This window comes from Pinus tabuliformis, chromosome 4_2, assembly GCF_031772625.1.
Source record: "Pinus tabuliformis cultivar Carrire ecotype Pingquan chromosome 4_2, CPIR1, whole genome shotgun sequence".
In the NCBI taxonomy this organism is placed as follows: Eukaryota; Viridiplantae; Streptophyta; class Pinopsida; order Pinales; family Pinaceae; genus Pinus; species Pinus tabuliformis.
Genome location: NC_142304.1, coordinates 31,976,162 through 32,001,231, shown reverse-complemented (window position 1 = coordinate 32,001,231; position 25,070 = coordinate 31,976,162). Strand labels below are relative to the sequence as shown.

General features: G+C 39.0%; 3 pseudogenes; all 3 read right to left on the bottom strand.

Annotated features, from left to right (window-relative positions):
• Positions 1 to 706: 706 nt before the first annotated feature.
• Positions 707 to 5,781, bottom strand: LOC149168192 (CBL-interacting protein kinase 23 pseudogene; annotated as a pseudogene).
• Positions 5,782 to 7,340: 1,559 nt separating this feature from the next.
• On the bottom strand, positions 7,341 to 9,654 carry LOC149168191 (protein DETOXIFICATION 16 pseudogene; annotated as a pseudogene).
• A 1,275-nt stretch (positions 9,655 to 10,929) lies between these two features.
• Positions 10,930 to 11,559, bottom strand: LOC149168190 (ammonium transporter 3 member 3 pseudogene; annotated as a pseudogene).
• Positions 11,560 to 25,070: the final 13,511 nt, after the last annotated feature.

Genomic DNA, 25,070 nt, shown 5'->3' with positions numbered 1-25,070 from the left:
AGCTTGGACAACTCAACTTTCTTAGGCCCAGAAACCATTGCATCATTGGACTTCTCTCCAACAAGTAGAGAACCAGATGCTTCTTTTGACATCATACGCAAACGTTTAAACTGTTCTCCAATATACTCTTTTTTCATGGACCACATCTGCATAGGAAACTCGGCGTTTGAATGCCCGCAAAGCAGACATGAAACGCAGATCGCCTCCGTCATTCACCATGCGACAAAGCAATGGTAATTTCCCCTCACATCGTTTGTGAGAAATAGGTAGCGACCTGATCTCCCATAAAACCGGCTTGTAGCAGAAAATTTGAGTCATTTCGGAAATTTGAGGAAGAAATGGTGAAAAAATTCTTTTGAGGCTCAGTGTGCCGCGCCCATGAAATTTTGCACTGCAGAAAAGGCCCTTGTGCGCCGCGCGCACCCAGTGCGTCGTGCCACTCAGCCTATGTGCCACACCGGAAAACTCAAGCACATTTTTTGCCCAGTTTACCCCTAATCACTAATTTTGCTCCAGATTCATTTGTCTCCGCAATTATCTTTGAGTGCATACTCCTTATTTGCTTTCTCCGATCTGAACCACATGATTATTGTCACTAAATGCTCCTTCCATTTCTGCATTTGCAAGTGATGGGTCTTTCCATGTTTGTGGAGGCCATTCATAGTTTCAATTTATGTCATATGGGTAATATCGAAGTTTGCTCTTTTTAGTGTCCTGCTTGATTAAAATGATGACTCTTCTGTTGATTCTTTGCAGGGATAGGAGCTGCTGAACCTAGCAAGATGGGCAGGGCTGCCTGAAGAACTATAAAATCTTATCAATCATGTATTAAACGAACTTAACAATTTCTCTGTTTTGAAGAAGAAATTTCCTTCAACATTATTAATAATGTGAATCTTGAAGTGAAACTTACTGAACGTCCCTCTGGCCTGCAAGCGTTATTTCACACTTTTGGAGACAAAACCCAGGACTCAAGAATTGAAATGACTCTTTTTGACCAAAATGGCATTTGATGACTGCAACTGATGAGAAATGAACCTTGGTGAATTTGAATCTGATAGAGGACTGACAAGCCTAAGTCTAACATTGGCTCCAATTTGGATGGCAGTTGCCGCTCCATGGAGGTGCCAAGAACAACAGATCTCTGGAAGAGCTAGACAGTTCCTTCGTCCATTGGGCTATGGAGTCCATTATACCGAAAAACCAACATGACTCAATTTATTGACTGAAACTTGACTCAAACTGACTCAATGCAAACTGACATGACTAAAAAAAAAACTTGACTCTAACAAACTAACTCAAAATACTAAGAACTGAACTTAAAACTTAAAGCTTGGTGGTAGTACATGACCACCTGCATTTCTTGCAAGATAGTATACCATTAAACTATATCAAAATGCCAATGTAACCAATCAAGCAGATGCCTTCTTGATTGATTCCCTTGATTAGATCTGCTGGTCAACTATAGATGCTTGTAACTGGGTCTCCAAAAAGCTAATTTACCATGATCTTCTTCATCACTAAACACTACAATAATCACCTTCACTGCTGGCTGCAACAAACTTGCCAGAGGATCTTGAAAAACATGAAGATTTGACATTCCCACCTCCTGCTGATAAAACGAGATGTCTTTTTCTCTTGCTTCTGATTTTTCTTCATAAATAAGAGCACGTTCCTGGTCTTCAAAAAATTATGAACAAGTTGATGAGCAGATTTCCTCTTCAAAGAATGTATCAAAACACGAAACATAAGAAGAAGAATCTGACATGGAATCCATAATGGTCTGGTCGGCTATAGTCTGAATATATTTCTGATCATCTTGGCATGATATGACAGCCCAATTCTCATTACAATCATCACATTCATCAATCACGAAAAAAGCAACTTCAGATGATTCTTGAAACTCAAGCATGACATCTCTATCATCTATCATAAATTCATCCAGAGAAACTTTTTCACCTACTTGAACGAAGATATCCTCTTGCTGTTCATGAATTGACTGGATTACCTTGGTAGGAAGGTTGTGTTCTGATGAGATGAGGGCAGTTAGGCCTGTAACTCTGTCTTCTTCATTTGAGGCAACCTCAACAATGCAATTCTCTTCTATGAGATCCGGAACAACATGTTTTTCCTCATCACAATCCGTCTCTCGATCTGGTTTATCATCATCATTTTCGTAGATTGGAACATCATTTTCTTGCGTATCCTCATTTATTTCAACTAGATCCGAAATAGGACTTCCTTTTCCCTCATTTTCAGTCATATGGAAATCTTTAACCTGCTGATTTTGATCCTGCTGCAAAGTTTCCTCTAAGAGTTCTGTAGGCTGCTGAAACGGATTTTCATACAATGCTTCCATGATTTCTTCGTTCGTAAAATTATCATCCTCATAGTATTTTTCAAGGTTCTCAATAAAACCATAAGCATGCTTGCAACAATCTTGAACTAAATTTAATGATGGATAAGATTCTTTATACTTCTCAAAGAATATGGAATGAAAATCCTTTAGATAATAAATGGAAGCAGGTGGCAAACTTTCATACCAAGATCGTGCTTTGTCTTCCAGAGTAGCCATAAACACTTTCATCAAACAGTCTTCAGGAAAATCGATCTTTTATTTATACACGTGAATGTGAAATTTCACCAGATGAAGAGCAGCGTCATTACCTTCCACATTTCTGAACACAGGAAAATTCTTTGACCAATCTACCTTGGTCATTTTATTTGGAAAACCTGGGATGTGATCTCGGTTCATGGGAGCGTATCTTCTTGCAATCCAATCTATCTTGAAAATGTAAAAGCTTCTGATCTCTCTGCAGTGGAGTCACCATGAAGCACCAGTTGTTGGATTCTTCAGTGAAAGGAGTTGCTAGGTGAATGATTTCAGTCGTCTTCTTATGTCTGATCGTCGTTCACCATCAACCATCAGATCTGAGCTTGATAGATGTACTGGGGCAAAACAATCTTCAAGCAAACCATTTTCATCCCCAGCGGAGTCGCCACTATGTTAGCGCTCAAATTTGCCTCAGGCTGAAGGAAGGCAGGTTCAAGGCAACATAAAACCAAGATTAGCCTTGTAGCTAGCCCTACGAGGACAGGAGAGGGCTCTCTCCGGGCCTATCTCGATAAAATGATCAATAGAGTCCAAGATAACTTACAATGGGAACTGATTTTAGGCTAGTAAATGAATTTAAATGAGGGATATTTGATTTAATGACTAAGTTGCTGGGCTGTATGGGACAAGGACAGCATGAGCAGAGATTTAACCAAACGTGCATGATATTTCATAAGGCGAGATAAGCATGAGGTTTTAGCAATCGAATTGAATTTAAATGGGGTGAAAAGACTGCTAAAGAAAGCTGAAAAGGGCATTAATGTATGAATCCTTTCTAGGCAGAAGAAAATACATAAAGGTTGAACAGTTCCTCAAGGCAGAGCAATGACTAAATGCTACCTTTCTCACTTAAAAGTATTCAGCTGGAAATGATCATGAATGAACTGCAAAACATCACAGGATACATATGAAACACAGAGAAAAAACGCATGCCAAAACTCATACCGCAAGAATCTTATAAATCAGAGCTGCACCATTTAATTATTTCTCTGTCAAAACTGTACAGTGATAGTGCTGGGTTCTTTCTTCCCACACTTTTTCTCAGAACTCAGAACCCTTTACAAATGATTTCTTAAGCTCCACTATGAGAAAACAAATCGATCCAAATGGGGAGCTGTTACAACTAAAATCCTGAGGATATGAAATGAACCGTCCATCTTGTTATCACAAAATCACAGCTGAGGGCTGCAATCAAGCATGATTTCATGTAACTATTTCAACCAATCTTTAGACCAAAGATTAGCCTCTTTGATCAGAGAGGGCTCTCTCACAATTCTTGATAAAATCCTTCAAACACTAGATGGCTAACTCTTTATTCACTTATGAAAGCATAACTGGTTGGAAACACATCAAACTGGCTCTCATTGGGCTATGGAGTCTATAATATCAAGTAAACAAGGAAAACATAGTGACCTCATGGAAATCAAGGCTCTTAGCATTACATGTCAAACATACTCCACCAAAACATAGCTTGCTGTATACACAGGAAGTCAGAGCATATAATCATGAATTCTGAGTGATTGCATACAACAAAACTATAAAATAACATAAAGTATAACACATCATCACTACATTTGAACATGACAATCCTTCGAGAATCTTGAGAAGAGAATAACTCTGTTTTACTATTACTGTCAAAAAAGGTCTTACAATGGCCCAAAACAACACTGTTTTTCTATAAAGTATCCAACCCCTATTACATCCTAGTTTTCACCATATATAGGAATACATTCCTCCTCTCTAGAATGAGCTCGAATGCCCTATTAACTCCTCCTACATGCTTCTAACTAATGCATTAATTACAAACATGCTGAACTGTAATTACACACAATCCTAATCAAACTAAAATATTAATTCCATTCTCCTCGTATGCTGGATGCTTTCTTGAATGCTTTGACAGCTGTCCTCCTTCGATTAATCTGATATGGCTGAGCTACAGATGCAATGGATGCTGACTTGGGATGCTTGAAAGCGCTGATAGCTCATTTAATGACCAGAAGGTGTGCTCCTATTTATCGGCTTCTGTCTCCCAACATTCTCCTAAAGTATAGCAGCCTGCTCCCAAATGTTTTAATAACCCCAAATATGGAATGATGCCAGGCTTCTGATGTGCTGTAGGTGGTATTTGATAGACAGCTGTTCTTCTTCCTCAACTCCCGCTCACCGTGTCAGACTAGCTGCTCACAGTATCACACTAGCTGCCCTGCGCTTTAAATCATCACCTACAGCAGTTTCGTAGCGCGCTACGAAACTGCTGTGTGATTTAAAAACACAGTCCCCCTCACTGGTTTTCTGCTAACACTGTGCTACATTTATTAATGATCATCCTCATTCCAACAAATGAACAACAATTTGCAAATAATCCTGTTTAGCTGCCAGGCTTCAATGTCAATAGCTTTTCCTAAAAACAAACTCAAACAGCATGCCCGGATTCCTATGCTTTCTGGAGATACTTTTAGGCCTGCCGAAAGGTTCTTGTAAAACTTGTGAAATTCCAAGGTATCACCTCCAGCCTTGCGGACTTCAACCATAAAAAGAGAAGGAGCTACTTCAAATACCTCTGTAGCTACATTCAAATGACCCTTTCTTCCAGTCTTTGAACCTTGCATCTTCATCTTGTAATTTCTCTTTTGCACATTGAATCCAAGAGGCTTTGCAGCTTCCTCAATTTTTGATACTATCTCGTTTGCAGGGCGTTTAGATGCAAACCTCGTTTCTCGCTTAACCATACCCATGTCCATTTCAAAGAGATTGCCAAGATTGAGACCCTGGGACATGGAGATAAGTTCAAATGCATTCATCACCTCTGGTTTTGTTTCCTTTTTTTTTTCTGTAACAAGATGTTCTTCTGAATCATTGAAAACAGCATCAACATCATCCAGATTTACATCTTCTTCTTCATTAAACTTGGGTGGCTTATAACCTTTCTTGAACCATTCATTGTCTAAAATCTCAGGTACTGTAATTCGTGTCTTAGGGTTTGGGTCCAAAATCCTTGTACTTAATTTCTTTGCACCAGAAGAAAACCATGAAGGGCACGTAAAATCTGCTTTATATATCTTTTTATACAATGTCATAAGGTTTGGATCATCAAAAGGCAAGTAACCTGCCATTAAAACAAATAGGATGACACCACATGACCACAAGTCTGCAGTTGCCCCATCGTAACCTTTATCATTGATGACCTAAAGAGCAACATAATTGGGTGTTCCACAAGTAGTGTGAAGCAAACCGTCATCCCTGACTTGTTGAGACAGTGCACTTAGGCCAAAATCTGATACTTTAAGATTTCCATATGCATCCAGAAGCAAATTTTCTGGCTTCAAGTCCCTATGGTAGACACTCCTACTATGGCAGTAATCAACAGCATTAATAAGCTGCTGGAAGTATCTCCTTGCTTCATCTTGGTAATAAACCTAATGTGCTCGAGGTAGCAGTCTTGCCACGAAACTCTTATTTGTATATTAATTCATCAGCAAGTTTTTTACCCACCGCACTATTGCCAAGGATGACAGCCTTTAACAGAGTTCTTCTACAAGCTGACATGATGAGCTCGAGCTTATGTTAAATGAAGAAGGAGTCGAAAAGATCTAAACTGTTCCATCTATTGATCACTCCTTGCAAATCTTCGAGCAACGAGCATCTTTTCCTGCTCTGATACATGCTCATGCTCTAAAAATCCTCTGCGCCCTTGGAACTGTCTTGTTAGGCAATTCATTTGCAACTCATATTCAACCTTGTGATCTCTTCCAAGCAGCAAATACTCTACCTGAAGTGACTTCAAACACTTGCGCCCACATATCAAGCTATTATAATAGATATCACAGTTTCATTCACCGGTTCATATCACAGCTTGTTGCGTAGCTTCAAATAGATATATAGCGTATATATTTCCAATGAGAGTCTTTATTTCAAGTGAACGAATTCCTGGAAACAGAATTGCCAGATGTCTCATTATAACAACAGTGACTATTGATCACCCCTGCCACCTGTTTGCGTAGAAAAAGAGGTCTTATGAAGCTAGGCCACGATGATAATGAGCTACGTCTGTTTCATCAAACACTTGCGCCCATACATTAAGCTATTCCATGAATTTTCCACGGGACCAAAGACGTGTCTCTTCATAGACTCTAATAATCCCGAAGACAAATCTTCCAAAATTGATTCAACCTTCATATTGATAAAGGTTCTGGCTTTTAGCTTCCTCGACCTTCGACATGAACACTTTCAGAACTGCATTCTTCATATCTGCCTTCGCCTCCTCCATATGGATATTGTCGGACAAAATGATACAAGTAATGCAGCGGCCTTAGCTCTTGGAAATCCCATTGTCCTTCTACAACTTTTCGCTCTGTTTGCCTTTGATAACGCGGGTTCAATCCTCCATAATAGTGTAAGAGGCTCGAAAACATATGATAAGCCAGAAGATTGGCCACTAAACCATAGACACTGTGATCATCTCCATAAACTGGTTTTTTCCACAAAAGGCTTGATAATTCGCTATGCATGGTTTTGAACAAAATCCCTTGCTCCACAAAGTAGTTCAACTCTTAATAGGGGTAATCTCTGTTCACAAGTGCATACCTTGGAGTATGAATGCGAAATTTTTGAAGGCGCTCATATTTAACCAAAACCTGATCAACTTCTTTTGGGTGCTCCCATATATCCTTTTCTGTGCAGCAGTGATAAATTTTTGATAAGATTTTCCTTTGTTAGCGCAATGTTCTTAGCAACAGAACAGGTGCTCAAATGCCGAAGGTCCCCTACCGCCAGCATGCAGTGCAAAGGCTAAAATGACAGCTATAGGCATGCCAACCACATAGTATGCCCCAAGATTTGCATAGGCACCCAACGTTTGCCATCCACATCCTCTAGCAATACCTGATAGAACACCTTGGATGGCATCCATAAATGTTGAGGGTACAAGCAGTGGCATCATGGTTGAAATGCATTCAACTACCTCTACTTCATTGCTATAAGCATAGCCCCATACATTTCTGATAGAGAATAAAATATATCCTATCATAAGAGCCTCATTGACTGCCATACAAACCCCGACACACACTGATAACTGTGCAGTGCGTGAGCGTCCAGCTCCTAGTTCATTGGAAACTCGTGTACTTACAGCAGCACCCACGCCAAAGGGGATCATATATGCAACTGCATCAGTGCTAAGACAGATGGAGAGAACTGATATCTCAAGTTCAGGCTTAGGCAACAAACCGGAGAAGAGAACAAGCATTTCAAAAGACCAGTATTCCAAGCAACGCATTACTGCAGATAGAATAGTAAGCTTAAGAAAGTTTGTAATGTCATATAAAGCTTCCCTTGAGAAAGATGTCCATGTCTTCTTGCATGCAGGGGAAGATTTAACATAAATTGATAGAAGTGCCACATTTAGCCAATTGGAAATGCTATTTGCAAGCGCAGCCCCTTTATTACCTAATCCAACTTTGAACACCAATACCCAACAAACGGGAACATGAACTTTATCATAAATATTTTTCAAATCTTTCAATCCATTGTGGCGCCCTGCTTTGTGAAAGAAGTTACAGATTGTGAAAAGACAATCCCAAATATCAAACACTCTATGACTTATAAAATTTAATAGATTCTTTGTCTAGAGGATTCAACACAAAATCTCCTGCAAGTCTCCCACATTAGTATGTACATTTTTCACAATCACCCATGAGCCAGAATTCAGAGATAACTCCCTTAATGTATTTGATGGCAATCCTACAATAGCTGCATCATCATAAGGTGTCTCCTTGAACATACTGCCACTGCTCTCATCAACATTCCTGGAGGGAAGAAGAACTCTGTACAATAAGCATGCTAGGATTTGGACCTTCACTGAAAACTCAAACAAATCCCCAGTTTCGTAGCACGCTACGAAACCACTCAAACAGGTAGCGCTGCGAAACTGCTAAAAAGAATTCTGGCGCTGCGAAAATACCCTGACTTTAAGCCAAGCTAAAAAAATTTTTACTACAGCATTTTCAGTGATAACACATCTGTTCTATAGACAGAACAACGTCTCATTATTTCACTTGAAACTCTTTGATGACCAATAGAAAAGGCAACAACTGTAGCTGCAAAGCATATCTGAAGTCAAATATAGGAAATCGGACCCCATTCCTCTGTTGTAGATATCTTTGTTTTATATTTAGGCATTTAGTTTTTTGACTTTTCACCTTCCTTCGCCATTTTTGTTACTACAGGGAAGAAATTTAACCACTTCGCTCATTAGATGTTATGAAATGAAGGGCCAGGTGTCAAGGAATATAAAGTGAACATTCCAAGCTTGAAAAGAGGAAAATATGTGCAGATGCACACGTACATTAGAGAAACAAATGTTGTAACCTGCACTAGCATCTCTTGTTCACCAACAGCTTTAATGAGGATAGAGAGTAGGGAAAGATCAACCCCACTTGGCAATAGTGTGGCCTTTACCAATAAAATAGCAGCTGACATAGGCCCCAGAACAAATGCCAAGACTTTCTTAAGCTACTGTTTAAGAACACACCGCCAGACCCACTCCATCATATCATTGGGCTCACTGGAGCACTTTGGTCAGAAGTAAAACTTTCATGTTCTATTTTGCAAGAGTGAGGTCGTTTTAGGGGCCTTTCATCTATATCTGTGGAAACAAGTCTACAATCACCTTCTCTTTGTAAATATCTGGAGTAATTTTTAATATATCCTTTGCAAGCCCATTCAGAGAAAAGTGTAGATAGACGCATGTTAGCGATAGGAGCTGCTAGGCACATGTCTTGAAGCATTTCCTTTGATTCCTTTTCACTCAGCATTGCAACAAGCCATGGTAAAACACATTCCAGTAATTTCAATGGCATCATACGTAGGCTTTGATAGAAAAGAGTGTGTTGCTCTTCAACACTGTAATGCTCACATGCTAGAGGAAGCACCTCAATCTCCTCACCAAGAAAATTCTGTTGAATTTTCCTTATTATCAGGTCAGCCTGTGTATAAAACTTACAATAAACTTCATATGTATTTAGGTTTCCTCCAGGAATGTGCATTCTTTCTATGAGGCTCCGGAGATTCTCAGTTTGTGTTTTCTCCGCTCCATCCTCATTGATTAAGGAGACACGTGTTCTAATTTTCTGATCAATGGCTGGAAATAAGACTTTATCCTTCACAGTACTGCAAAAGCTACCAACTTACGCAAGGAATCGCAAACGATCAATGAATGAGGACATATTTGAAACAGATCCACAATGATGCATTTTATGTGCCTCTTCAGTAATTTCTTTCAACTCCGTTTTGGTAGCTTTATCCCAGTATTTTATCCTACTGATAGGAGGATTCAACAAAGTACAATCATCGTTATTCAGAAGATCATACTCAGTAGGTGAGAGTCTTATACACATTTTCGTAGGGCAACATTTAAATAATTTTGAACCTTCAGTACTTTGCTTTGTTGATGTTGCTCCTCCTTCTATACACCATGATTCTTCTAAATAGCACACTGCCTATTTATTTCGGGGTATGATAATATCTTCAACATAATTTTGTGGTTTCTTCCCTTCCAGCCACAGTTTTGCATTCAACTGTATCTAGAACAATATTAGCATAAAAGCCTTCCTTATCACGATTGTCCGTTTTGAATTGATCACTTCCCAGAGTCTCATATGGCAAACAATATTCAGTTTGACCAGTTGTCTTTAAAGATATCTCAGTTATCTACTGATGGACTATCTATTTGGAGGCCGCTCTGCAAATTTTTTAGTTTTCTTTTACATGTGTCATCTGAATAAAAACTAATTTTTCAATAAAAATGGTTTTCCATTAAAATTTTGCTTTTAATGAATGCACCCAGCTGCAATTCTCCTTTAATACCACGTGCAACCCAATCACAACAAATTCATTACTCTATTTAGCAGGATCAAAACGTATGATTATGCGCCCTTCATCCCTCTGAACAACGCATTGGTTTAAAAGGGCAACCTTTGCGTGCCCAGTATGGAGATAGCCACGTAGTTTCTGAGGAACACGTGTACATACGTTTAAATTCAGCTCCAGCCGAAAAGACATAGGTGTTTCCCAACCATGCATCGGTCTGAGCTGTTTCAAACGAATCACAGAATACATCTATGGCAATTGCATCGAAATACTTTCACCGAGATTATAACTTCATTCCATATGTTGAGACAAAGTATGTTTGCACTGCTTGAATACATGAAGACCCTTGAATGCAAGAATCGTTTATCAGTCGGACTTCTCTTCATTTTCCATTTCCACTTGTTTCTCACCCATCGGCAATGCATCTGAGATATTCAACACTGATGCTGCAGTCAACCTGAAATGCCTGAAGAGACGTGGATGACATATCCTCCTGAATAGTCAATCACACCCCATTGGAAAAGGAATCCTCCTCCCCATAAGCTGAAAGCTCCTACTGTATATGAGAAGGTGAGCCATAATGGCACAAATGCCATCCAGGTCTTGATATTCATTCTTCCTAGCACCGAACCAGCCAATAAAATCAATGTTATTGCTGCAAAAGAAAACTGGAAAAACACCATGGTAGCCATAGGAAATAAAGGTGCGACCATAACGGTCTCCATGGTGCCATTATGGTGGTTGCGCTGTGATGCAGGAAGGTCGGCAACTCCAATGAGGTACTTTTGGCCCAGTGCTGGACCTGCCTTGCCCCAGAAAGGAAGCAATTTATGCCCAAATGCCATTTTATATGTCCATGTAACCCAACAAACCATGACAACAGAAAATGCATAGAGTGCCATGAAAGCAGAATTTACAGCCCATTTCTTTTTTACTATGCTGCCATATAGGATGACTAGGCCCGGCATGCTCTGCATACTCACAAGTGTGGCCTCTACCATTTGCCATACATTGTCTCCTTCGTTAAGCCAATCAGGAGATGTAGTCCCATTCTGATAGGCAGTTGGCAAATAAGTTGCCATGGCTGAAGCAATAATCAGCAGAATTCAATACTGGACATCGAGACAAGACCTTGCCTGAGCAGACCTCGAGTCATATTGTAGAATGAGAAATTCTTCCAATGCCTGCACCTATTTCTCTCTTTAACGGAACAATTTGATTTGCAGTCAGAAGTTGCACCCTTTTCACAAGCGACTGATGATGAAGTATTTGTCTCTGAATCATGAGTTGAATTTAACAATGGATCGGTTTTAGGCATTAGACTTGTAGACTTCCAGGAACTGTTACTCATGGTTTTCCTTTCAGCTTCTGAGGCCTCGAAATCTAGGCAGCACCTGCGTATGCCACGTTGTGATTGATTGCCAAGCTCGCATCCAAAAGGGGTCTGCTGTTCCACTACACATTTGTGTTCACTGTCCAACTTCACATTGGGATCACCAGTTGAATTTGTGTCCAGGAAAGAGTCATACATCAGTTGTGGAGTACTATCAAGACTGCTTTCTCTGCAAGCCCTGTCAGAGTGATTCACTATGTCTTTTAATCCTTACTGAAAGAAAGCACCTGAGCAATCTGCGGATGATGATGCCTTCTACCACTCTTCAATTTCACAGGTTGAGCCTTTGGATGGAATGCAGGAAAAACTACCTGTTGTTTGATCCACCAAATTTTCATCATGGCTGACATCTGTTTCTGAGGTTTCACAGTTGTTTGCAAACAATAGTGTATTAGAATGGTGACGATCTACATCTGACCAGACACTTGACAACCCCTTAGTATCATTTTGACCAACATGTCCCATCTTTCTGATAGCTGAAGCTTTCATGCTTCCTTCCGAGTTCAAAGAAAAGGTGCCTTCCTCATCTCCCTATGATGTCTCAGCTTAAGAGGCAATTTTACCAGTACCCAGAAATTCCTCTGGAAAATTTGACTGTTCAATCATCTCCGTGTCTTTCATTTTGCTGCACTGATTAGAAGTCTCTTTTCTATGTTTCTGAAACAAAGGAGCATCCTTGAACTTGTCTTTAGAGCTAAGTATTTTAAGCCTATCACCAGGCTTTGTAACAGGATAAATATTAGCAACACGAGTATCGATGTATCTGGGCAGCTTGGGCAACTCAACTTTCTTAGGCCCGGAAACCATTGCATCATTGGACTTCTCTCCAACAAGTAGAGAACCAGATGCTTCTTTTGACATCATACACAAACGTTTAAACTGTTCTCCAATCTACTCTTTTGTCATGGACCACATCTGCATAGGCAACTCAACATTTGAATGCCCGCAAAGGAGACTCGAAATGCAGATCACCTCCGTCATTCACCATGCGACGAAGCAATGGTAATTTTCCCTCACATCATCCGTGAGAAACAGGTAGCGACCACATCTCCCATAAAACCGGCTTTTAGCAGAAAATTTGAGTCATTTCGGAAATTTGAGGAAGAAATGGTGAAAAAATTCTTTGGAGGCTTAATGCGTCGCGCACACAATCCAATGCGCCGCGTGCTGTGTGCACCGTGCCCATGCAATTTTTCACTGTGGAAAAGGCCCCTATGCCCCATGCGCATCGAGTGCATCGCGCCACTCAGCCTATGCGCCGCGCCAGCAAACTCAAGCACATTTTTGCCCAGTTTACCCTTAATCACTGATTTTTCTCCAGATTCATTTGTCTACGCAATTATCTTTGAGTGCATACTCCTTATTTGCTTTCCCCGATCTGAACCACATGATCATTGTCACTAAATGCTCCTTCCATTTCTGCATTTGCAAGTGATGGGTCTTTCCATGTTTGTGGAGGCCATTCATAGTTTCAATTTATGTCATATGGGTAATATCGAAGTTTGCTCTTTTTAGTGTCCTGCTTGATTAAAATGATGACTCTTCTGTTGATTCTTTGCAGGGATAGGAGCTGCTGAACCTAGCAAGATGGGCAGGGTTGCCTGAAGAACTGTAAAATCTTATCAATCATGTATTAAACGAACTTAATAATTTCTTCTTCAAAATAGAGTTTTGAAGAAGAAATGTCCTTCAGCATTATTAATAATGTGAATCTTGAAGTGAAACTTACTGAACCTCCCTCTGGCCTGCAAGCGTTATTTCACACTTTTGGAGACAAAACCCAGGACTCAAGAATTAAAATGACTCTTTTTGACCAAAATGGCATTTGATGACTGCAACTGATGAGAAATGAACCTTGGTGAATTTGACTCTAACAGAGGACTGACAAGACTGAGTCTAACAGGACCAATGGTTGGGGATGTTTAGGTCACATCATAGAGAGGTTATATAGATTTGTAATACTAGTCCACAATATGATCAATTCTTTCCATAGCCTCATTGGTGAACTTGGGAGGAAACAATTAAAGAATATTTGATGCAAGGGAATCATCAAGTTATTACAAATATCATAAAAATGATCTCTAGCCTTGACATCCCATAACTTGGCACAACATATGTGAATCAGTTCCAGATTCGAGGGCTAATGCCATTTTATTAACGGGAATGGTGTCATTACACAAATAGCATCTATAAGATATGCTGGAATGAATATTTAAGGGACAAACTCAAGAGGTGTATTAACCACTTTGTCAATTTGTCTCCTTATATTATTGGTTAAGATAACAAGCCAATTAAAGATTCTTCCTTCTTCCAAAGCTTGGTGAATCAGAGAAATCCAATCTATTTTAAAATGGTTAAGATTCTGTTCTCCAAATAATCTAGAAAGCACAATACCAATCATGCCTGAGGGAGATTTAACTCGATGAACGGGTTACAAATTATCATCCCTCATGTGACGATTATCCTCATCCCAATACCAATATTTAATCAGTAATGGCATTGCAACTTCATAAGAAATAACTTATGTAGCGATGAATTCGTTAAGAAGTTAATCAAAATTAACTTTATTTTTAGGTACCTTGTATATAATTTCAAGTTCCTCCAATATGAATGGTCCAATGAGATGCATATTTACATCTACAATGGTTCTAGACTTGAGGTGAACATGACTAATGGCCCAAAATACCAGGCTTGTGTAGGGAATGATGGTAGGGCTTACAACAATCCTATGTAAACCTAAGTGATAAATTTCAACATTACCATCTACATCTTATTGAGATTCATCTAAAATGTCTCCAAACTTGAGGAAATCATAGATTTCATCCCATGTTTTACTGTGACAACCAAGCTTATAGGAAGTATCTAAGAATAAACCAAAATTAGGATTATTTTCTTATTCATATTCATAATATTCAACCTTTTGTTGCTTTTATTGTTTTACTTCTTTTGTAGTTTTTTTTGGGGCCAAGTTAAATAATCTTCAAAATAATGTGGCAGGGAAAATAAACATAAGTTTTAATTGCTTAAACTGAAATGAATTAGGATTTAAATTCAAAGGAAATAAAGCTTAACTCAATGCAGGTGGAAAAAAAGCAAATTATATAGCTCTTGCTAATGGGTTAAACAAAAGCTAGGGTAGGCAAGAGTGGGAGGTGTTATCTATTGCCCTGATGGACAAATAGAGTCTCAATATGCATGGGGCTTGGGTATAAACACCAATAACCAAGAAAAATACTTGGCCCTATGGCAGGGGCTTGAAATAACTATTGCAACAATGATTCATTGACTGATGGTCTTTGAGGATTCCATGATAGTTATTCAATAAGTGATTAATCTCAAAGAAAATTTTAGTTATCACAACCCCTGAATATTGCAAAGGATAACAATGTAGCTGAGGAATTTCAAGATAATTGAGTTCTACCATGTAAAACAACATTTGAAACCAACAATAGATGCATTGGCTAATAAAGGAGCTATCATGGATAAAGGAATGATGGTCCAAGACAATAGCAACAAAATTTTCAAGCCTCTAGCATGAAAAAGGACAACAAATTTAAGGTAAGCCATAAAAAGCTCAATGAAGGAAAAGACAACATGAGATTTTTCCGGAGTGTTGGTTGGAATATGAATTATTATGCTCTCATTTTTCGATGGCTTTGAAATACTCTATTGAAGAGATACCAGACCAATGACCTTTCATTAATGACAATAGTGGATCGTATCACTCACATCATAATAACAATTGGTCATGATTGCTACACATTTACAATAAGCCAAAAATTTGGTGGACAGGCAATCCCCATTGTAATGATGAATGAAGCTTGCAGGATATTAAGTTCAATGTGGAACTTGGGATAACATGTTCATACCGTGATGATTTAATGGTGATAATTCTATGAACTATTAGGGAAGTAATTTATGGGGAATTTCTAGATGACAATGTGAATGTGGTTGGACAATTCTTTATCACCATTAAATGGTTGCCTCAAATGAGGGGAGGATGATCTCATGGAAGATAGATATATAAAATGTTCATGACTATATTGCAATTTCAAAAGTGAGGAGACTTCCAAGGGAAGCAGGGAACAATAGGTGTGATTCTAACCTATAGAAGGGGTAGGCAAATGGAGCTTAATCCTTAGACTCCCATTGTCAAATAGTAGGAGAAAATGAATCACCAATTGGACCATCTAACTAAGACAATGGAGTATACATTTACCTTGTGCAATCAACAACGTGAATTGTGTTATGTCCCTATACCAATAGGTGTAATATATCATGATTGACTTGGTTTAGCTTTGAAATATGTTCATACCTTGTTGCAAAGGTTTTCCACATTTGTAAAATATCAAAAAAATAAAATAAAAATTAAAAAATGTAAAGATGGTATACCCTGGAAAAAGAATAAAAGGGTGAAAAGAATAAAAAAGAGGTCAAAAATGAAAGAAAATGAACCCCAACAAAAATAAAAGACCAGGAAAGTGTGCAAGACCAAATGCCACTACTATTTTACCTTGTACAATAATGATTGTGTCCAACTTGTTACCTATGCCACAATTCATGGTAACCAAATAGTTTAAGCTTGGTTATTTCATGTTTTAGAAATCCAGCGCAGAATTACGAGCAAGACAACAAGATGCATATTCATAGGACCTGCCTCCAGCTCCTTCAACAAAAACAACGACAACAACAAGCAGTTCACATTCAGTTTCTACTTTCGAGACCATCTGTCTCTATATTCATGTAAAAGATATTTAGTTTTCCTAGAATGTATCTCTCTTAGTTAGGAGATATGTTTATGTAAATTTTGTATAAGTACTTCCTTATTCGAAGTACTGAGTGTGGATTCTTAGACATTTCTATAGACAAGTTACTTTTGGAATTGAAGTGCTGTTGAACAACTTTTGGATGGATGGCTGGAACAAAGTAATAAACGAAAGGACTTTTACCGGATACCTATGTCAAACGAGAAACAAATAAGTATTCTATATCTAATGTTTTTACAGTTTTTTGGTTTAATAAATATTCATATGTGTTTCATGTCTGAATGATAAACAAAAAGTTATATTTCAGAAAGAGCTTTACTACATTCTGTTATCACACAGGTTGTTCCCCAAAGTTGTAAGAAAGGGAATACGACTGAGGTAGCCATAGACCAATATTTTAAATACAGATTCTAGCCAATCTCCACCCAGAGAGGGCTCTCTCTTTATAATTTAGCTTTGCTTTGAGGTATATTAGGCTAGCTATGAAGTACAAGGGTTTTGTTTTGAGTTTGGTTGGAGAAATGGAGATTCAATAGAACAATGAGGTAAAATTGAAGAGTTTCAGTCCATTGTGCATGATGGAGTCAAAGAAGGATAGCTTCCTGGATAAGGCTTCTTATCAGAGGAGATATCATAGAGCAAGGTACTCAAATATGGGACAATTTGAAGGTTGAAATCAGATGGAATGGAGCCAATGGGTGAAGGGAAATTAAGAATCCTTCATCCTGTTGACAGAGGGAAAATGGCTGAGTACTGTTAAGGAGCAGTTAAGAATTCCTTAGCAAATATTAAAGATGAAAGAATCAGGGGAAACAAGAGAAATTAAGAATTCACTGTTTATTCTAATTCTGAAGAAAACATTGATAATAACAAAGACTGAACAGAAAGTGCAATCAAGCAAATTCTGAGTTATTGTTTCTCTCTATTATTTAGATAATGAAACATAGATGATATAATAAACATAGAAACTGTAAAACACAAGTTAGAAGGGACTTATTGATCCATAAGATGATTCAATAATTCTGCAAAATGGTCCTCAACATCAATTCCTCATTCAGTAAGCTAGACAAAAATGGTTCCAACAGCCTTTTTATTCCAAAATTCTGTATTACAGTAAAGTCTGAGAATGCCTCCCAATCAACCAACCCCAAATACTTCGTCTGGAGGGGTATTTATACAAAAATGTCAAAATATCTTACAAAATATTTGATAGAAATAATATATGATGACAATTAATGCTTCTTTACACAGATAGAGACAGACAGTCTCGAAAATAGGGGAACAATAAATTGATGTAATAAATTTGATGCTATGTTGGTTGTTCCGTCTTTATGAGATGTACAGGAGGTAGGTGCTGCGAGTCGGTTTGCCGATGCCATACACTAATATTCCATGCTGGCTATTACACCTTGGCTGGACTTTCTTTGACCCTGATGTGATGTGCTTTGACCCGCATGACTCTGATTCATTTCTGTTCTCCACGTTATAGTAGATGGTCCAAAATTTTGAATTGACCAAAGATAAGTTTATAGGATCTCTAACATACTTTGCCACCACTCCGGTCCTGGTAATTTATGTCTTTGAAGCTTTCTCAAAGTTTCGTCAGTCTCTGTGTATCTGAAGAAATTAGGTGGGATGGTGAACAGATGCTTCACCTCGTGCTCAATGTAAAACAAATTTTCCAGGCTGTCATAGAGGGACTGGCCAGATGGAAGTGCTTTTTCTCCTGAAGTACTTGATGATGTATTAACTTGATTAACAACATATGTATTCAATTTATGTACATAGTCCTTGTGTTTCATCAGACGATCATTACTTCCCAAAGGACTTGGCAAACCTTTTTCATGCAAGATTGTAAAATTTTCTGTGAAAGAATTAATCTCTACCTACATGTCCTGGCATCTTCTGTCCAAATTTTGCATTAGAGTTCTCATGGTTAGAACTCTCTTGATGTCTAGAATGGTGCCTATTCTGTCTCTAATTTCCAGTGCTTCCAGTTCTTCACTAGTCTTGGTGTTCAAAAAAATGTATTAGCCGGTTAGCTTGCTCAGGTATTTGTCCCAATAAGGCTCTTGTTTTCTAAATCTCCACTTAGGCCACTTTTATCAAGTCAATCTGCTCATAAATGGTTTGGATAGACCTCCACACATCACTAAGGGATTGAGTGATGTTGGTCCACAAAATTCCTCTGATTTCTGCCAGAGGTTTATCCAGAGAGAGATCTTTTTCTAATGCTCTCACCTTGTTCTCCAATGTTTTGATCTCCCTTGTTTTCTCTGCCACATTCATCTTGGATTTATCATAACTCTGTTCAAATTTTGCCAATTTTTCTTTGACTTGCTTCAGCTCTGACACTTGGAGTTTCAATTCCTCCATGGCTTTTATTAATTGCTCTGTGCTCATGACTGTACTGCTGCCTGGTGCTGTTGCTGTTGATGTTGCTCCTGTGATGACCTCTACTGTTGATGCCGGGACAGTGGGAGGCAATGCTGTTATAAGTGTGGAGGGGGCAGTAGTTGGGACTACTTCAGGTGGCTGGGAGGTGGACTCTCCCTGCTTTTCTTGTAGAGCTTTCTCCAATGCCTGCTCTGTCTCACTCAATCTCTCATTCAATCTCATGAGTAGGTCCATCATGTCCTCTTCAGATTTCTGCTGGACAACTTCTGCAGTCTGTGGATGCATAGAAGGAAGCAGTTTCAGCTGTTTTCTGAGGGCAGAAATGTCCTCTTCTTTCTTCTTCATCAATGCCTTTATACCTTTGGCATCTTTGAGATCACGCCCCAATTCAATGATAATTTCTTCCAAGGATTTGATTCTGTTGTCCTTAGCAAGAGAAGAGGCTTTCTCCAAATCTAACTGAGCAGAGGTATTATTCAAGGAATTTTGCAATTTATGAGCCAACATTGCTTTATCAGCTAGTGTGGAGTATACCATCTCTCCAATCTGTTTGTGTAGCTCAATTTGGTCTATTGGATGAATGTCTTTGGCCAAGACCTCCAGATTTTTCCTGATGTAGTCAGCTACTGATTTTTGTTGCTGCACCTTGGGCTTGAAATAACTCATGATCATTTTGCCCTCTTTGTGTCATATGCTGACATTAATCTTTGCTGCTTTGTGGGGTCCATCTTAAGATACTGGCTATAAATCTGCAGCCTTAGTGGATCATTTCTAGCCTCTATCTCTGTGAATGTCCTTTTGATGTCAGAGGTCTGCTTACTTGGTGGCCTAGTGGATGAAACTTCCACACTATGCTGCCTTTCTAGCTCTTGCCTATGTGAGCTAGTTGATGTCTCTATCACTGGGGAGGTCTGTTGGCTGGTTACCCTCTCACCTCTTAGACTTTATATTGTTTCTTCAATGATTTCCTCTTCAGATAGAGGATTGAGTCTTTGCCTTTTTTCCCCTGGTTGTTTTGCAGGCCCACTGATAGGTGTGGCTTCTTCCCTACCTCTTTTCTTGCCTTTCTCCTCATTTAGAGGAGTCTATAATGTAGGAATCTCTGCTGCTTTGGTTTGGACCGGAGGAATTTGACCTTGATGATCAGTCATTGCTTGCTACTACGTGCTTGTCACTTCCTTTCCCTTAGAAGACCCTATAAATGGTGCGCTGGTTTGTTGCGCAGGCTGCTATGAAGTTTTAGCAGAGGATGTACCCACTCTGGTTTGCTGAGGTAGCTTGAAAGACACCTGTCCAAAAGAGTCCAGGTCAAGGGTATTTTCAAGATCTTTCATAGCTTTTTCCATTTTTTCTTGTTCAGTAATCTCTTCTATTAATGTACCCTCTACCCACTCATCCTGATTAGCAAATTGTTCTATTTCAGGGATCCTATGATGTTTGTAAGCTGATAGCCTGTTTCTTACTTTTTTGTCACTTATAAAGCTATTTGGGTCATATGGTACCCACCAAAAACTTTTCTTCAATTTAAGGTCTTCCCCTAATATCTTATCAACATCTTCCCATGCCTCCCTCTTATTGATGATAAAAGGGCCTAACTGGTTTCTTATTCTCAGCTGAGCCTTTTTCTTTACATTGCAAAAGTGGGTTAAATCTGCATTGATAAGCTGCCTGAAATACTCCAGTGCAAATAGTCTCATGGGCACATATTTGGGTAGCTTGTAAGGGCACAGTTCACAGCCATATATTCTGATTTCAGTATGATTTTGGTAGAGGTACCAGTCACCTATCTTGTATTGTCTGGAAAGCTGTAAAATCTTCTTTATATCACCAGAGAGCCTAGGAGGAGGAGCTCCTATCAATAGAGTGGAGGTTGGATGTATAAACAAGTCAATGAATTCACAGTAGGTATAAGGGGATTCACCAACATTGTGGAAGACTGAGGTCCAAAAGATCACAAACCTCCTCTCTCATTTGGAATCCAATTTCCTGATGGGAAATGAAAAATTGTCTGGCTGATAATATAGCAGAAGGTGATATACGAATGAAGTGTACTTGAAGACTCCTTCTCTGTCTAGATTTATGAATTGCTCATTGATTTTATTGGAAATGAAAGAGGCATAATCATATTTGATAGTAGGGGGTTGTCCTGGAGTAAACATTGACAACATGAATAAGATGGTCTCATCAACAAATTCATTGGTTTTGAATTCCAAGATAAAGGATATCATGTCAACAATAAGCCTACTAGTTTCAGTAAACCAGGCATGTACATAGGGAGGTGGGCCTTGGGGCTGACAATCTGGCTTCATGAATAATTTAGCGATCCGAGTTATTTCTACACTGGGAAATTCAGAACCTTGCTCAAGAAAAAATCCCATGGAAAGAGGAGCAAGGGGTTGAGTGGGATGGAAGTGTAACATCTCATTGATATATTCAGAAGTTATGTAGAAGAGAACAGTTTGGGATGGTGTCATAATTGCTTTACTGACAAGGTCATAGTTGGCATAGCAATGGTGAATAATATCTGTGAACACATTGACTGAGGGAAGGTAATACCTAGGTAGATTAGATTCCCATATTCCAAGGATATCAGAGTTACTCAGATGACTATTCCTAATTTGGAAAAATGCCTGGAGATGGTTCATATCACCAGATAACTCTTTTATTTGAAAATCCCTATCAGCCAAGGGTAACCAATCCTGGTCTTTATGAGGTGCATTGAGGGGCGCCACGTTCAGGGCTACGGGAGCTTCCATGCTTGGTTCTTGTGTTTTTAAACTGGAGGTCGGGCTTCTGTAGGAAATTGGGCAAAACAACAGTGGTTTTGGTGTCCTTGTATGGCAACTGTGAACTGTTTTCAGCTTGAATTTGGCTCTTTTAGGTAAAATTCACAGAGGAAAACCAAAATTACAGGTTCGGGAAGTGAAAACGGGGTAAATACCTGTATTTTAGAGGCGAACAGGGCAATTGCAGATTGACCGACGAGCTGCGGAGCAGGATGCTGGACTTTGTTTGGTCAGGTGGCGAACTGTATGCTCGAGCAATGAACTGGACGTAATTTGCATGAAAGTAGTTCGCAGAGAGAAATGGGCGAAAATGACATTTTCTTGACATTTTAACAAAATTTGGCTTTCGCAGGGCTTTTTGGCACTTTTTGGTGCTTTTTGGTTGGATGACATCATCAAGATGTGACGTCTTGTCATGACGCAAGGGTACGGGATGGTGACTTGGCAATGACGTGGTGGTGACATCAGCAGGCAGGGTCAGCGGGAGGGCGGTAAGCGGTTTTGGCCCGCACCGCTTATGGGCTAGAGTGGTTTGGGGCGAAGAGGCAGAGAGCATGGCGGGAGGTTGACGCGTGTCCCTGGTACGGTGGCAATACCACCGGCTCCCCAAGAGTTAAACTTCAGTGGCAGAGGGGCTTGTGATACAATCGTGGGCCGTTGGATGAATGGGCCTAGATCTGATGGCTGACGGGCGTCGGGGATGGTGGCGGATTACGAAGCGGGGGCTCATCAAATTGACGTTAAGTTAATGATATCAGGCGTAGTTTGATTGGTTGCGGGGTGATTAGGCTGTTAATTAACCAGATGTTAATTAAGTTTTAAAATTGCGCGCGGGGAGGGTTGTTTAATAAGTTTCAGGTGAACTTATAAATTCCCAATTTTAAACAGTGATATGGTTTATATTTAAACCGGGGCGGGGAATATTAATACATGGGGTTTTATTGTATAGTTATATTAATACGGGGGAAGGGGAATTTATAAGGGATTTAATACTATCATGTTAACAGTTAATATGAGTAATGATGTAAAAATAAGCGCTAAGTCTAATGTTAAGAAACTTAGGCTAAGGGAATGAAAAGGGTTTTACACAAGAAATGTGGCTTTGTGCCTAAGTAAAAATGTGGTTTTATTTAGGCTTTTTTATGAAATGAGATGGAATAATTTGGGGATATTGAGCAGATATCAATATCTCTGGGGGGAATTAGCAAATGATTTGGAGAAAGGATGGGGGAGTTAGTCATGCTTCTGCTATAGTACCTGTGATAGAAGTAAGTTTTAATCATTTCGAGAGACAAAACTTATCACAAGTTTCTTCCTGCAACATCAAAACTACCTACCCAGCCTGCAGTACCTATCATTTTTTCTTCTTTTGCCATTGGGTGCACTTGAACTGGAAAACCCTCATTCTCTTCTTTTCTTTTTGCTGCAATCCTATCTAGATCTACCCTTATCACATCCAAGGGCTCAGGTTTAACAGTTGAGCTCCTTTGCTTCTCTACCTAACTACTTATCTACCAAGATTGAACAGTTTGGACAGATTTTATTCTCTATCTCTAAAACAGGAAATTCAAAGATGAACTGGCTAGGATTAAGCTGTTTGGCCATTCATTAACTGTGGCAAGAGTTAACCAACTGCACACAATCAATTTTTTTGCAAAAATAGAATAGTAGTGGCATTTTGAACTAGCACACTTTCATGGTCCTTTTCTTTGGGGTTCATTTCTTTCATTTTTTCTTTTGACCATTTCATTCTTTTTACCCTTTGATTTTTCTTTTAGGGCATACCCTCTTTTCATTTTTTAATTTTTTGATTTTTTCAAAATATGGAAAACCTTTGCAGCAGGGAAAGGATGAACATATTAGGGATTTTAACCAATCAATCATGAAATATGAAACCTATTGGTATAGGAGCCTAACACTGGCTCCACTTGGGGATGGCTTTTCTTGGTGAAAATTCAAGAACAACATGTCAGATGGCCTTATGTACAATTCTTGCTGCACTCTGAAATCTTCCTTTGCTGTAAGTAAACAAAACTGTACAAAGGACCATGTAAAATATACACATCTCTCATGAGCTGATTCAAACAATTGCACCTTTGTTTTGGATAGTTTGTTTGAATGTTTGTTCTTATGTTTTTAGCTCCCAAGTCTTCTTCTACAATTTATAATAAACTAAAAATGAGGCAAAACAAAAAAGTGGCAAAGTTCCTTGACCGTTCCTCAAAATTTTCTGCGCAGTCCTTCCTTTTCTTATTGCTGTAATAAACTGTAGAAACTGGACATCCTTATGTACACGTTAGAGTCAGGATGTATTAACAAACTAGATCAAAATAGTGTTTCAACATCCGACCATTAACTGGTCCTTCTTCTGCTTCTGTATCATCCAGGCTTTTTAGAAAGTAAGTATTGTTGCCTTGTGAAGCCTGAATAATAATAGGTCCCTTCCATAGGAAGTCAAACTTCCCATGTTTGCCTTTTTCTTCTCTTCTAAAATCTCAATTCAAAAATTTGTTTCCTATGAAAAAATCTTCTGCCTTGGTCCTTTTATCAAATATCTTCTTCAGCTTTTCTTGTAGCACTTGAGATCTTTGATATACCACTTCTCTAGTCTGCTGCAAATGTGTAGTCTAATTTATCCTTCTTTGAATATCATTAGGTTCCAATTGAGCTTCTTTCAGTAATTTCATTATAGGGATTCCCAAGGATGAAGGAAATACAACCTCCATACCATAGACAAGTTCATAGGGACTAGTTGCAATGGATCTCTTGGTAGTTAACCTGTCTGCCCATAATGCATTAATAAGTTTCTTATGCCAATTTTTCTTGTTTTCTTCCAATATTTTCTTGATGATATTGATCAGGCTTTTATTGGAGGACTCAGCTAGACCATTACCTTGAGGGTAATAAGCTATGGAGTGGCCTAAGGTGATGTGGTACTTATGACAGAAACTTATCATTTTCTTGGATTTGAAAGCAGCAACATTATCAGTTATGATTTTTTCAGGGCAGCCAAATCTGGACAAGATGTTGGTTTCTAAGAATTGAATGATCACTGAATCATTGGCTTGTCTACAAGGGATGGCTTCTATCCACTTGGTGAAATAATCTGTGGCAGTGAGGATCCATTTGTGTTGGCCAGAAGAGGGAGGATGGATTTCCCCGATGAAGTCTAAACCCCATTGTTGAAATGGTCTTTCAGTGGAAATTGGTTTAAGGGGTAGAGGTAAAAGTTTCCTCTTGCCTTCAAAAAT